General features: G+C 39.5%; 1 pseudogene; it reads right to left on the bottom strand.

Moving 5' to 3' along the window:
• Nucleotides 1-3,944: 3,944 nt before the first annotated feature.
• LOC148566846 (uncharacterized) lies at nucleotides 3,945-13,738 on the bottom strand (annotated as a pseudogene).
• Nucleotides 13,739-14,298: the final 560 nt, after the last annotated feature.

Raw genomic sequence — 14,298 nt, 5'->3', positions numbered from 1 at the left:
AGGGACAGCTTGGTTTAGCTGCTTAGGCCAGGATTTTATTCCTTTAGGCCCTCCTATCCACTGATACTCAAAGTCTTGGATCCTTTTTATTTTACCCTTGCCTTTTGGTTTAAAGGGCTATTGGCTTTTTCTGCTTACTTTTTCTTTTTCTTTCTTTTTCTCTCTCTTTTTTTTTCATATATATTTTTTCTGCAAGCTTTTCACTGCTTTTTCTTGCTTCAAGAATCAATTTTTATGATTTTTCAGATTATCAATAAAATTTCTCCTTGTCCATCATTCTTTCAAGAGCCAACAATTTTAACATTCATAAACAACAAATTCAAAAATATGCACTGTTCAAGAATTCATTCAGAAAACAAAGAGTATTGCCACCACATCAAAATAATTAATCTGTTTTAAAATTCAAAATTCATGTACTTCTTTTTCTTTTGTAATTAAAAACATTTTTTATTTAAGAAAGGTGATGGATTTATAGGACGTTTCATAGCTTAAAGGCATAGACACTTAGACACTAGTGATCATGTAATAAGACACAAACATAAATAAAACATAAAGCCTAACAAACAAAAAATAGAAAATAGAGAGCAAGAAAATTAAAGAACGGGTCCACCTTAGTGATGGCGGCTTGTTCTTCCTCTTGAAGATCTTATGGAGTGCTTAAGCTCCTCAATGTCTCTTCCTTGCCTTTGTTGCTCCTCCCTCATGATTCTTTGGTCTTCTCTAATTTCATGGAGGAGGATTGAATGCTCTTGGTGCTCCACCCTTAGCTGTCCCATGTTAGAACTTAATTCTCCTAGGGAGGTGTTGATTTGCTCCCAATAGTTTTGTAGAGGAAAATGCATCCCTTGAGGCATCTCAGGAACTTCATGATGAGGAATTTCCTCATGCTCTTGGTGAGGTTCTCTTGTTTGCTCCATCTTTTTCTTAGTGATGGGCTTGTCCTCATCAATGAGGATGTCTTCCTCTATGTCAATTCCAGCTGAATTGCAGAGGTCACAAATGAGATGAGGGAAGGCTAACCTTGCCAAAGTAGAGGACTTGTCCGCCACCTTGTAGAGTTCTAGGGATATAACATCATGAACTTCTACTTCCTCTCCAATCATGATGCTATGGATCATGATAGCCCGGTCTATAGTAACTTCAGACCGGTTGCTAGTAGGAATGATTGAGCGTTGGATGAACTCCAACCATCCCCTAGCCACGGGCTTGAGGTCATGCCTTCTTAGTTGAACCGGCTTCCCTCTTGAATTTCTCTTCCATTGAGCGCCCTCTTCACAAATGTCTATGAGGACTTGGTCCAACCTTTGATCAAAGTTGACCCTTCTAGTGTAGGGGCATACATCTCCTTGCATCATGGGCAAGTTGAATGCCAACCTTACATTTTCCGGACTAAAATCTAAGCATTTTCCCCGGACCATTGTAAGCCAATTCTTTGGGTCCGGGTTCACACTTTGATCATGGTTCTTGGTAATCCATGCATTGGCATAAAACTCTTGAACCATTAAGATTCTGACTTGTTGAATGGGGTTGGTGAGAATTTCCCAACCTCTTCTTCGAATCTCATGTCAGATCTCCGAATATTCACCCTTTTTGAGTTTGAAAGGGACCTCGGGGATCACCTTCTTCTTGGCCACAACTTCAGAGAAGTGGTCTTGATGGACCTTTGAGATGAATCTCTCTATCTCCCATGACTCAGAGGTAGAAGCTTTTGCCTTCCCTTTCCTCTTTCTAGTGGTTTCTCCGGCCTTTGGTGCCATAAATGGTTATGGAAAAACAAAAAGCAACGCTTTTACCACCCCAAATATGATGGATTAATCTCACTAAGTCAACCCTTAATATCGGAGGATAAGTCAAGTGAGCATAATTGTCATTAATCCACAAGTCCTAGCTAACTTACTAATTACCTTAGTAAAAAGCTAGCGTTAGTGGAAACAATAACTAACAACCCAAGAATTATCACTAAATGTTGGACATTATGGCTCTAGTAATCCATAAACTCATTTTCCCCAAGCCAAGGGGTGGAAATCTACCCCATAATCAAAATTGACATTTCATCAAACACCTAATATGCATAATCATAAAATATGACAAAATTGGGAAAATAATGAAATCTATGAACCATAAATGATAACAAACAACCAAAGCAACTCAACAAGCATAAAATAAGCATCAAACATCAAATTCAACAACTAGGAATCCAAAATTGCAAACTATGCATATATTGACAAGAGAAGTTAAAATAGATGAAAGTGTAGAACAAGTAATATAATTAAAAGAGACAATTAAAGAAATACTTACAATGCAATTGCTAGAATCCAAAATCAAACTTGAAGTATAAAATTCTACAAACCCTAATTAAAACCCTAAGAGAGAATTTTCTAGCTAATCTACACTACTCCTACTCCTACTATGTGTTTTTTCTATTCTAAGATGGCTCCCCTTCATATGGCATGAAGTTCCCTTCATATAGCACTTGAATTCAGCCTCCAAGCCTTCAGAAATGGGCCAAAAAGAGCCCCAAAATGCGAGTGCACGTGCATTTTTAATGAAGGCACGCACTGGTACCTGTGCGGACGCACAGGCGTGTGCGTCTGCACACTTCACCAAATTTCCACTTATGCGTACGCACAGAGGGTTGTGCGCACGCACGCATGCTGATTTCCTCCTTTTGCATACGCACGCATCCTTGTGCGCACGCACGCATGGCTGTTCTCTTCTCTTTTATTTTCTTCATGCTTTCTCCCAATTGCATGCTCCTCTTCCATTCCCACTAAGTGATTCCTACCTTATTCATCTAAAATCACTCACAAATAACATCAAGGTATCGAACGAAAGGTAAATGGAATAAAATTAGTCAAAATAAGCACAAAAGAGCATGTTTTCCTAATCAAGCACAATTTAGGGAGAAAATACAAAAGCATGCTATTTAGGTGAATAAGTGTGAGTTTATGTGATGAAATCCATCCAAATCAATCCAAAATATATCGTCAGATATGGATTCATCAAAGGGCAAATAGAGTTTATCTTGATCTACAAAATACAATTAAATTATCCACCCTCAATGGTGATTCGGCTTATTTTATTCTTATCAATATTTCATAATCTTTTTGCACGTAAACATAGATAAATGATTCTAATGTATCAATTTTACAAAACAAAGATTAGAATTTAGCTATATAGATATAGAACTATTATATACATTAGATAAATACAAAAGTAAAACATGAATTTTTACCTTTACCTCATCAAGTATTTTCTATGAGCACCATGTTTTCGTACTTGTTATAAACTCAAACCCAAATTTAGCCCGGTACCTTCGGTCCTATTGAAGCAATTCCTAAAATTTTAACATAACCACATGAAAAGGGTTTCATCCACGAATATGAAAAGGATTTTGAAAATTAAATTAGGCAGTAGCAATCAAACCCTCATCATTGAAGCCGGTGCATAACCATTGGCTCGATAGAGGTGACTGTGTCCAGAGAAGGCATCCAGCCATGATTGTAAATGGGACTCTTTGAACCATAACTGCCTTGCGAAGGATGTTGCATGGTCCAATGAAGAGAATGGAGACGCATCTATCATCTTCTCTATAAACCAATGGCTTCTGCAAATGAGAAAGAAGTCTCGGCTCTCCAATTTCCCTAATAGGCCACGAACATAGAAAGAATGTATAGGGACAATAAAAAAATATGATTGTAAGAAGTCTTGAAGGAGAGGTATCAGTTAAATAAAAGAGCTTTATATGAGAAACCAGTCAAATAAAAGAGCTTTATATGAGATGATAAGTTTTAAAAAATCTAAAATAACTCAATCAATTCAATCTATTGTCTAATGATATGACTAGAATACAATCCATTATCTATCATAGGTGAATCATGACAGTGGTATATATGCAGAATCTCCCATGAATATGAGCTATATGCATGATAAAGAAATGTATTTCAGGAATCGGCAGCCTCATCACAATCTTCAACCTCGTCGTTAGTGGATTCCTCTAAATCGCCGTCTCTTGTCAATCGCAGGCCTTCAACATCAAATTCAGAAAAGCTAGTCATACAAGACTGGGGATGAAGGTCGACCTCACAATGTTCATAATCTTCGCCCATGTCAAACAAATCTCTTGGCTTCACATGGACTACTACACTTCATCCTTTGTCTACCTCATCCTCCACGTAGAACACAGGACGCGCCTCAGATGCTAGGATGTACGGCTCATCGTCTTTGGTGCATGAAATCACAATCACACTTTTGTAATTCCACACAACTAACCAGCAAGTGCACTGGGTCGTCCAAGTAATACCTTACGTGAGTAAGGGTTTATCCCACGGAGATTGTCGGCTTGAAGCAAGCTATGGTTATCTTGTAACTCTTAGTCAGGATATCAATAATTCTCAGATTTAATTGTAAAAAGCAAAAGAACATGAAATAAATACTTGTTTTGCAGTAATTGAGAACAGGTTGAGGTTTTGGAGATGCTCTATCTTCTGAATCTCTGCTTTCCTACTGTCTTCTTCTTCATGCACGCAAGGCTCCTTCCATGGCAAGCTGTATGTTGGGTTTCACTGTTGTCAATGGCTATCTCCAGTCCTCTCAGTGAAAATGTTCAACGCGCTCTGTCACAGCACGGCTAATCATCTGTCGGTTCTCGATCATGTCGGAATAGAATCCAGTGATTCTTTTGCGTCTGTCACTAACGCCCAACACTCGCGAGTTTGAAGCTCGTCACAACCATTCAATTCCTGAATCCTACTCGGAATACCACAGACAAGGTTTAGACTTTCCGGATTCTCAAGAATGGCCGCCAATGGGTTCTAGCTTATACCACAAAGATTCTGATTAAGGAATCCAAGAGATACACACTCAATCGAAGGTAGAACGGAGGTGGTTGTCAGGCACACGTTCATAGGTGAGAATGATGATGAGTGTCACGGATCATCACATTCATCAGGTTGAAGAACAAGTGGTACCTTAGAATAGAAGCAAGCGTGATTGAATGAAAAACAGTAGTAACCGCATTAATCCATCAAGACACAGCAGAGCTCCTCACCCCCAACCATGGGGTTTAGAGACTCATGCCGTAGAACATACAATATGAAACGTGTAATGTGTCATGAGATGAAGATACAATAGCAAAAAGTCCTATTTATAGAGAACTAGTGACCTAGGGTTTACAAGAATGAGTAAATGACGTAAAAATCCACTTCTGGGCCCACTTGGAGTGTGCTTGGGCTGAGAATTGAAGCATTTTCGTGTAGAGACTTTTCCTGGAGTTAAACGCCAGCTTTTGTGCCAGTTTGGGCGTTTAACTCCCACTTTTGTGCCACTTCCGGCGTTTAACGCCAGGAATTCTGATGCTGACTTTGAACGCCAGTTTGGGCCATCAATTCTTGGGCAAAGTATGGATTATTATATATTGCTGGAAATTCCTGGATGTCTACTTTCCAACGCAATTGAGAGCGCACCAATTGGGCTTCTATAACTCCATAAAATCCACTTTGAGTGCAGGGAGGTCAGAATCCAACAGCATCTGCAGTCCTTTTTCAGCCTCTGAATCAGATTTTTGCTCAGGTCCCTCAATTTCAGCCAGAAATTACCTGAAATCACAGAAAAATATACAAACTCATAGTAAAGTCCAGAAAAGTGAATTTTAAATAAAAATATAATAAAAACTAACTAAAACACACTAAAAACATACTAAAAACAGTGCCAAAAAGCGTATAAATTATCCGCTCATCACAACACCAAACTTAAATTGTTGCTTGTCCCCAAGCAACTAAAAATAAAATAGGATAAAAAGAAGAGAATATACTATAAACTCTGAAATATCAATGAAGCTTAGCTCCAATTAGATGAGCGGGACTAGTAGCTTTTTGCCTCTGAACAGTTTTGGCATCTCACTTTATCCTTTGAGGTTCAGAATGATTAGCATCTATAGGAACTCAGAATTTAGATAGTGTTATTAATTCTCCTAGTTTAAGTATGTTGATTCTTGAACACATCTACTTTTATGAGTCTTGGCCGTGGCCCAAAGCACTCTGTTTTCCAGTATTACCACCGGATACATCCATGCCACAGACATATAACTGGGTGAACCTTTTCAGATTGTGACTCAGCTTTGCTAGAGTCCCCAATTAGAGGTGTCCAGGGTTCTTAAGCACACTCTTTTTGCCTTGGATCACGACTTTAACCGCTCAGTCTCAAGTTTTCACTTGACACCTTCACGCCACAAGCACATGGTTAGGGACAGCTTGGTTTAGCCGCTTAGGCCAGGATATTGTTCCTGTAGGCCCTCCTATCCACTGATGCTCAAAGCCTTGGATCCTTTTTATTTTTACCCTTGCCTTTTGGTTTAAAGGGCTATTGGCTTTTTCTGCTTGCTCTTTTTTTTTTGAATTCACTGCTTTTTCTTGCTTCAAGAATCAATTTGATGATTTTTCAGATCCTCAATAACATTTCTCCTTTTCCATCATTCTTTCAAGAGCCAACAAATTTAACATTCTTTAAACAACAAATTCAAAAGACATATGCACTGTTCAAGCATTCATTCAGAAAGCAAAAAGTATTGTCACCACATCAAACTAATTCAACTAGTTTCAAAGATGAATTCGAAATCCTGTACTTCTTGTTCTTTTGTGATTAAAGCATTTTTCATTTAAGAGAGGTGATGGATTCATAGTACATTCATAGCTTTAAGACATAAACTTTAAATTTTATTAATTATGGAATAAAACAAGACTCAAAATTAAATATAAGAGAAGACCAATAATAATATAAGACAGAAAAATAAAAACAGAAATTTAAATGACTCTAAAATAGATTCCTAGTAATAAAGGGTATCACAGAGTTAGGACTCAACAACCTTGATTTTGAGAAGTGGATGCTCCCTCAATTGGTGGGGTGTTTGACCCTTCAAGGGAGAGCTTCTGGCACTTTAGCTCCTGTAGCTCACGCCCCTGCTTCTCTTGTTCCTTCAGCAATTTGCAGAGCATGCAGTTTTGATTATCCTGTTCTTCCTTGATTCGTTCCATGGCTTCCTATAGCTTGGCAACAGATGCTTCTAGGCGGGCCCAGTAGTCAATTTCAGGAAGTTCAGGGAGGAATTCCTGCGCCCTCCTCTTGATAGAGTTGTCTTGCATTTGTCCTTCCATTGACTTCTTGGTGATTGGATGATCAATTGGGATGAATTCATCTACTCCCATCCTCACCCCAGCATCTTTACATAGCAGAAAGATTAAGCTTGGGTAAGCCAGTTTGGCTTCAGTGGAGTTCTTGTTTGCAATTGTGTAAATCTCACAAGAAATCAGATGATGAACCTCCACTTCTTTTCCCAGCATAATGCAGTGAATCATCACTGCCCTCTTGACAGTGACCTCAGAACGGTTGCTAGTGGGCAATATAGAACGCCCAATGAAGTCTAGCCAACCTCTTGCAACTGGTTTGAGATCTCCCCTCTTGAGTTGGTTTGGGACACCTTTTGAATTGGTTATCCACTTAGTTCCAGGGAGGCATATGTCCTCTAGAACTTGATCTAACCCCTTATCTGCTCTCACCATTCTCCTGTTAAAGGATTCAGGATCATCTTGTAGTTGAGGCAGTTTGAAGACCTCTCTTATTTTGTCTAGATGGAAGTAAATAGTTCTCCCTCTGACCATGGTTCTGTAGGTATGGAAAGCAGTTCCAGTCATTCTCTGCTTATCTGTCAGCCACAGATTTGAGTAGAATTCCTGAACCATGTTTCTTCCAACCCTTGTCTCAGGATTGGCTAGAATTTCCCATCCTCTGTTTCGAATTTGCTCTTGGATCTCTGGATATTCATCTTCTTTCAGATCGAATTTAACTTCCGGGATCACTGACCTTAGACCCATTATTTTGAAGTAATGGTCTGCATGTTCTTTGGTTAAGAACCTCTCTTGACTCCAAAAATTTTTTGGAGTATTCTCTTTCTTGCCTCTTGAATTGGATTGTTTTTCCTTGGGAGCCATGATCTTGATGAGCCTTAGCTTAGTGATCATGGAAAAGTACACCAAACTTAGAGGTTTGCTTGCCCTCAAGCAAAAGAAAGGAAAGAGAAGAGAGAGGAGGAGAAGCAAATTCGAATGGTGAAGAGAGGGGGATGGCCGAATGTGTATTTATAAGGGAGGGGGAGGGACTTCGAAAGTTTTGAAAGAGATTTGAGAAGATATGGAAAGAATTTGAGAAAATACTTGAGTTTTTGAAGAAGATTTGGAAAGGATTTGAAAGAGATTTGAAAAATAATTGAGAAAATTGTTGAATTTTTGAAATTTGAGGGTGAATGATGAAAATTTGTAACATGTTTATGTAGAAAATTATGGATCAAAACATGAAGATTTGAAAAAATTTGAAGTGGAAAACAAAATCTCCTTCCTCTGCCTCTCTGGCGTTAAACGCCCAGAATGGTATCCATTCTGGCGTTTAACGCCCAATTGTTGGCCATTATGGGTGTTTAACGCCCAGCCAGGTGCCCTGGCTGGCGTTAAATGCCAGAAAACCCCTTTATCATTGGGCGTTTTGCTGAACGCCCAGGATGCTGCAATTCTGGCGTTTAACGCCCAAAATGGTGCCTTTACTGGCATTTTCTTGCCAGCAAGCTCCTTTTCTCTGCTTTTTTCACTGAATCCTTCTGTAACTCTGTGAATTCCTTCAATTTTGATGATCAACCTCAAAGAATATATATTAAACTTCTATTAAGTAAATCAAATAACCTTCCAATGACTGGGTTGCCTCTCATCAAGCGCTTCTTTATTGTCTTTAGCTGGACCTCTGCTGAGACTCATTCAAGCCTCAGTTTTGAGCATTCCTGCTCAAAATTGCCTTCAAGATAATGTTTGATCCTCTGTCCATTAACAATGAACTTTTTGTCAGAATCAATATCTTGAAGCTCAACATATCCATATGGTGACACTCCTGTAATCACATACGGACCCCTCCATCGGGATTTCAGTTTTCCTGGGAATAGTCTGAGCCTAGAGTTGAAGAGCAAAACTTTTTGTCCTGGCTCAAAGACTCTGGATGACAACTTCTTGTCATGCCACTGCTTTGCCTTTTCCTTATAGATTTTTGCATTTTCAAAGGCACTGAGTCTGAATTCCTCTAGCTCATTTAGCTGAAGCAATCTTTTTTCACCAGCTAACTTAGCATCCAGGTTTAGGAATCTGGTTGCCCAGTAGGCTTTATGTTCCAGTTCCACGGGCAGATGACAGGCCTTGCCATACATAAGTTGGTATGGAGAGGTTCCTATAGGGGTCTTGAATGCTGTTCTATATGCCCACAGAGCATCATCCAAGCTCCTTGCCCAATCCTTTCTACGGGCAATTACAGTCTGTTCCAAGATTCTCTTTAGCTCTCTATTAGAGACTTCAGCTTGCCCATTTGTCTGTGGATGATACGGAGTTTCCACTTTGTGGTTAATCCCATATCGGACCATAGCAGAGGACAGCTGTTTATTGCAGAAGTGAGTGCCCCCATCACTGATTAGTACTCTGGGAACACCGAACCTGCTGAAGATGTGTCTCTGGAAGAATTTTAGCACAGTCTTAGTATCATTATTGGGTGTGGCAATTGCTTCTACCCATTTAGATACATAGTCTACTGCCACCAGAATATAAGTGTTTGAGTATGATGGTGGGAAAGGACCCATGAAGTCAATGCCCCATACATCAAACAACTCAATCTCTAAGATCCCTTGTTGAGGCATGGCGTAACCATGAGGCAAGTTACCAGCTCTTTGGCAACTGTCACAGTTACGCACAAACTCTCGGGCATCCCTATAAAGAGTAGGCCAGTAGAAACCACATTGGAGGACCTTAGTAGCTGTTCGCTCACTTTCGAAATGTCCCCCATACTGTGATCCATGGCAATGCCATAGGATCTTTTGTGCTTCCTCTCTAGGTACACATCTTCGAATCATTCCGTCTGCACATCTCTTAAAGAGATATGGCTCATCCCATAGGTAGTACTTGGCATCTGAGATTAATTTTTTTCTCTGCACCCTGCTGTACTCCTGGGGTATGAACCTCACAGCTTTATAGTTTGCAATATCTGCAAACTATGGTGTTTCCTGAATGGCAAAGAGTTGCTCCTCTAGAAAGGTCTCAGAGATCTCAATAGAGGGGAGGGACGCCCTAGCTACTAGTTCTATCCGGGACAAGTGATCAGCTACCTGGTTCTCTGTCCCTTTTCTGTCTCTTATTTCTATATCAAACTCTTGCAGAAGCAACACCCATCTTATGAGCCTGGGTTTTGAATCCTGCTTTGTGAGTAAGTATTTAAGAGCAGCTTGGTCATTGTACACAATCACTTTTGACACTACTAAATAGGATCTAAACTTGTCAATGGCATAAACCACTACAAGTAACTCTTTTTCTGTGGTTGTGTAATTCTTCTGTGCGTCATTTAGAACACGACTAGCATAATAAATGACGTGCAGAAGCTTGTTGTGCCTCTGTCCCAACACTGCACCGATGGCATGGTCACTGGCATCACATATTAGTTCGAATGGTAATGTCCAGTCTGGTGCAGAGATGACTGGTGTTGTGACCAGCTTGGCTTTCAGGGCCTCAAACGCCTGCAGACACTCTGTGTCAAACACAAATGGTGTGTCAGCAACTAGCAGGTTACTCAGAGGTTTTGCAATTTTTGAAAAATCCTTTATAAACCTTCTGTAGAATCATGCATGCCCCAGAAAGCTTCTGATTGCCTTAACATTGGCAGGTGGTGGTAATTTTTCAATTACCTCTACCTTTGCTTGATCCACCTCTATTCCCTTGCTTGAAATTTTGTGTCCAAGGACGATTCCTTCAGTCACCATAAAGTGACATTTCTCCCAGTTTAAGACCAGGTTAGTCTCTTGGCACCTTTTCAGGACAAGTGCTAGATGATCAAGACAGGAGCTGAATGAGTCTCCAAATACTGAAAAGTCATCCATGAAGACTTCCAGGAACTTCTCTACCATATCAGAGAAGATGGAGAGCATGCACCTCTGAAAAGTTGCAGGTGCATTGCATAGACCAAAAGGCATTCTTCTGTAGGCAAATACGCCAGAAGGACAGGTGAATGTTGTTTTCTCTTGATCTTTAGGGTCCACTGCAATTTGATTATAGCCTGAATAGCCATCCAAAAAGCAGTAATAATCATGACCCGCTAGTCTTTCTAGCATTTGGTCTATGAATGGTAGAGGAAAATGATCCTTTCTGGTGGCTGTATTGAGCCTTCTGTAGTCAATACACATACGCCACCCTGTAACTATTCTTGTAGGAACCAGTTCATTCTTTTCATTATGAACCACTGTCATACCTCCCTTCTTGGGGAAAACTTGGACAGGGCTCACCCAGGGGCTATCAGAAATAGGATAAATAATCCCAGCCTCTAGTAACTTAGTGACCTCTTTCTGCACCACCTCCTTCATTGCTGGATTTAGCCGCCTCTGTGGTTGAACCACTGGCTTGGCATTATCTTTCAATAGGATTTTGTGCATGCATCTTGCTGGGCTAATGCCCTTAAGATCACTTATGGACCACCCAAGAGCTGTCTTGTGTGTCCTTAGCACTTGAATCAGTGCTTCCTCTTCCTGTGAATTTAAAGCAGAGCTTATGATCACTGGAAAAGTGTCACCTTCTCCCAGAGATGCATACTTCAGGGATGGTGGTAGTGGCTTGAGCTCGGGTTTAAGAGGCTTATCCTCTTCCTGAGGAATTTTCAGAGGTTCTTTTATTTCCTCTGGTTCCTCCAGGTCAGGCTGAACATCTTTAAAGATACCCTCTAGCTCTGATTCGATACTCTCAGTCATATTGATCTCTTCCACCAAAGAGTCAATAAAATCAGTGCTCATGCAGTCATTTGATGTGTCTGGATGCTGCATAGCTTTGACAGCATTCAACTTGAACTCATCCTCATTGACTCTCAGGGTTACTTCCCCTTTTTGTACATCAATAAGAGTTCGTCCAGTTTCTAGGAAAGGTCTTCCTAGGATGAGAGTTGCACTCTTGTGCTCCTCCATCTCCAGCACTACAAAGTCAGTGGGAAAGACAAATGGCCCAACCTTGACAATTATGTCCTCAATCATGCCTGATGGATATTTAATGGAGCCATCAGCAAGTTGGAGACATATCCGGGTTGGTTTGACTTCTTCAGTCAACCCAAGCTTTCTGATAGTGGATGCAGGTATTAGGTTGATACTTGCTCCAAGGTCACATAGGGCTGTCTTGGTACAAGCACCCTCTAATGTGCATGGTATCATAAAGCTTCCTGGATCTTGCAGCTTCTCTGGTAAGCTTTTCAGAATGACTGCACTGCATTCTTTAGTGAGAAACACCTTTTCAGTTTCTCTCCAATCCTTCTTATGACTTAAGATCTCTTTCATGAACTTAGCATAAGAAGGTATTTGCTCAAGTGCCTCTGCAAATGGAATCTTTATTTCAAGAGTCCTGAGATAGTCTGCAAAGCGAGCAAATTGTTTATCCTGTTCCGCTTGGAGGAGTTTCTGAGGATAAGGCATCTTGGCTTTATATTCTTCAACCTTAGTTGCTGCAGGTTTATTCCCTACAGAGGTGGTTGGAGAAGCCTTCTTAGAGGGGTTAATATCAGTACTCTCAGGTGTCTGATTACTCATTGGCGTTTGCATGCCAAGACTGGGTACAGAATGGGCGTTTAACGCCAACTTTTCCCCCTTTTCTGGCGTTTGAACGCCAGAAGTATTCCTCTCTGGGCTCTTACTGTCCTCAGAGGGGTTTTGGGAAGTGGTTTGGTCATCCTCTGTCAGTTGTTCCTTTCTTGGCTTTTTGCCATTTTGAGCTGAATTATTCAATGTCTTCCCACTCCTTAGTTGAACTGCTTGGCATTCTTCTGTTATCTGTTTAGATAGCTGCTATTTTGTTTGATTCAACTGTGATTCTATATTCTTGTTAGCAATTTTAGTTTCTTGGAGCATCTCTTTGAATTCTGCTAACTATTTTGTCATCAGGAGTAATTGTTGATTAAGTTCAACAATCTGTTCTTGAGGATTAGGATCAGTAGTTACTGCCATAGCTTCTTCTTTTATAGAGGACTCACTGCTTGAGTATAGATGTTGATTTCTAGTAACCATATCTATAAGCTCTTGAGCCTCTTCAATCATTTTCCTCATGTGTATAGATCCACCTGCTGAGTGGTCTAGAGACATCTGAGCTTTTTCTGTAAGCCCATAGTAGAAGATGTCTAACTGTACCCACTTTGAAAATATTTCAGAGGGGCATTTCCTTAGCATACCTATGTACCTTTCCCAGGCATTATAAAAGGATTCATGATCCTCTTGTTTAAAGCCTTGGATGTCCAGCCTTAGCTGTGTCATCCTTTTTGGAGGGTAAAATTGATTCAGAAATTTGTCTGATAACTGTCTCCATGTTTTTATGCTTGCTGTGGGTTGGTTATTCAACCACCTCTTAGCTTGATCTTTTACAGCAAATGGAAATAGTAATAATCTGTAGACATCCTGATCCACCTCTTTATCACGTACTGTGTCAGCAATTTGTAAGAACTGTGCCAGAAACTCAGTAGGTTCTTCCTGTGGAAGACCGGAATACTGGCAGTTTTGCTGCACCATGATAATGAGTTGAGGATTTAGCTCAAAGCTGCTTGCCTTGATGGGAGGTATACAGATGCTACTCCCATATGCAGCTGTAATGGGGTTAGCATATGACCCCATAGTCCTTCTGGACTGCTCAATTCCACTTAGGTCCATGATGGAGAAAAGGAGATGATGCGGATATTTTTTTTTATTTTATTTTAATTAAAAGTGACCGAAAATAGTAAAATAAAATAAATGGAAAATAAAATAAAATTTCGAAAACTAAAATAAAATAGAATCAAAGCAAATTGAAAACTAAATTAATTACTTAATTAAAAAGATATGATTGAAAATTATTTTGAAAAAGATTTGATTGAAAAGATATGATTGAAGAAATTAAAAAAAGATTTGATTTTTGAAAAAGATTTGAAAAAAATCAATTCTTTTGAAATTAGAATTTTGACTTGACTAAAAGAAAGATATGATTTTGAAAATCTTTGACTAAATCAATGCAAAATTTCGAAAATTATGAGTAAAATAAGGAAAGGATATTTTTTTATTTTTGAATTTTAATGAGGAAAGAGAAAAATAACAAAATGACACTAAACTTAGAAATTTTAGATCAAAACAAAGAGAACAAACAAGAAAACTTTGAATGTCAAGATGAACACCAAGAACACTTTGAAGTTCAAGATGAACACCAAGAACAAATTTTTTTAAAAATTTTTTAAGTA

Source organism: Arachis ipaensis, chromosome B4 (assembly GCF_059453495.1).
Source record: "Arachis ipaensis isolate K30076 ecotype BB chromosome B4, ASM5945349v1, whole genome shotgun sequence".
Taxonomy (NCBI): Eukaryota; Viridiplantae; Streptophyta; class Magnoliopsida; order Fabales; family Fabaceae; genus Arachis; species Arachis ipaensis.
Note: the sequence above shows the minus strand (reverse complement) of the source record. Positions and strands in the feature narration are given on the sequence as shown.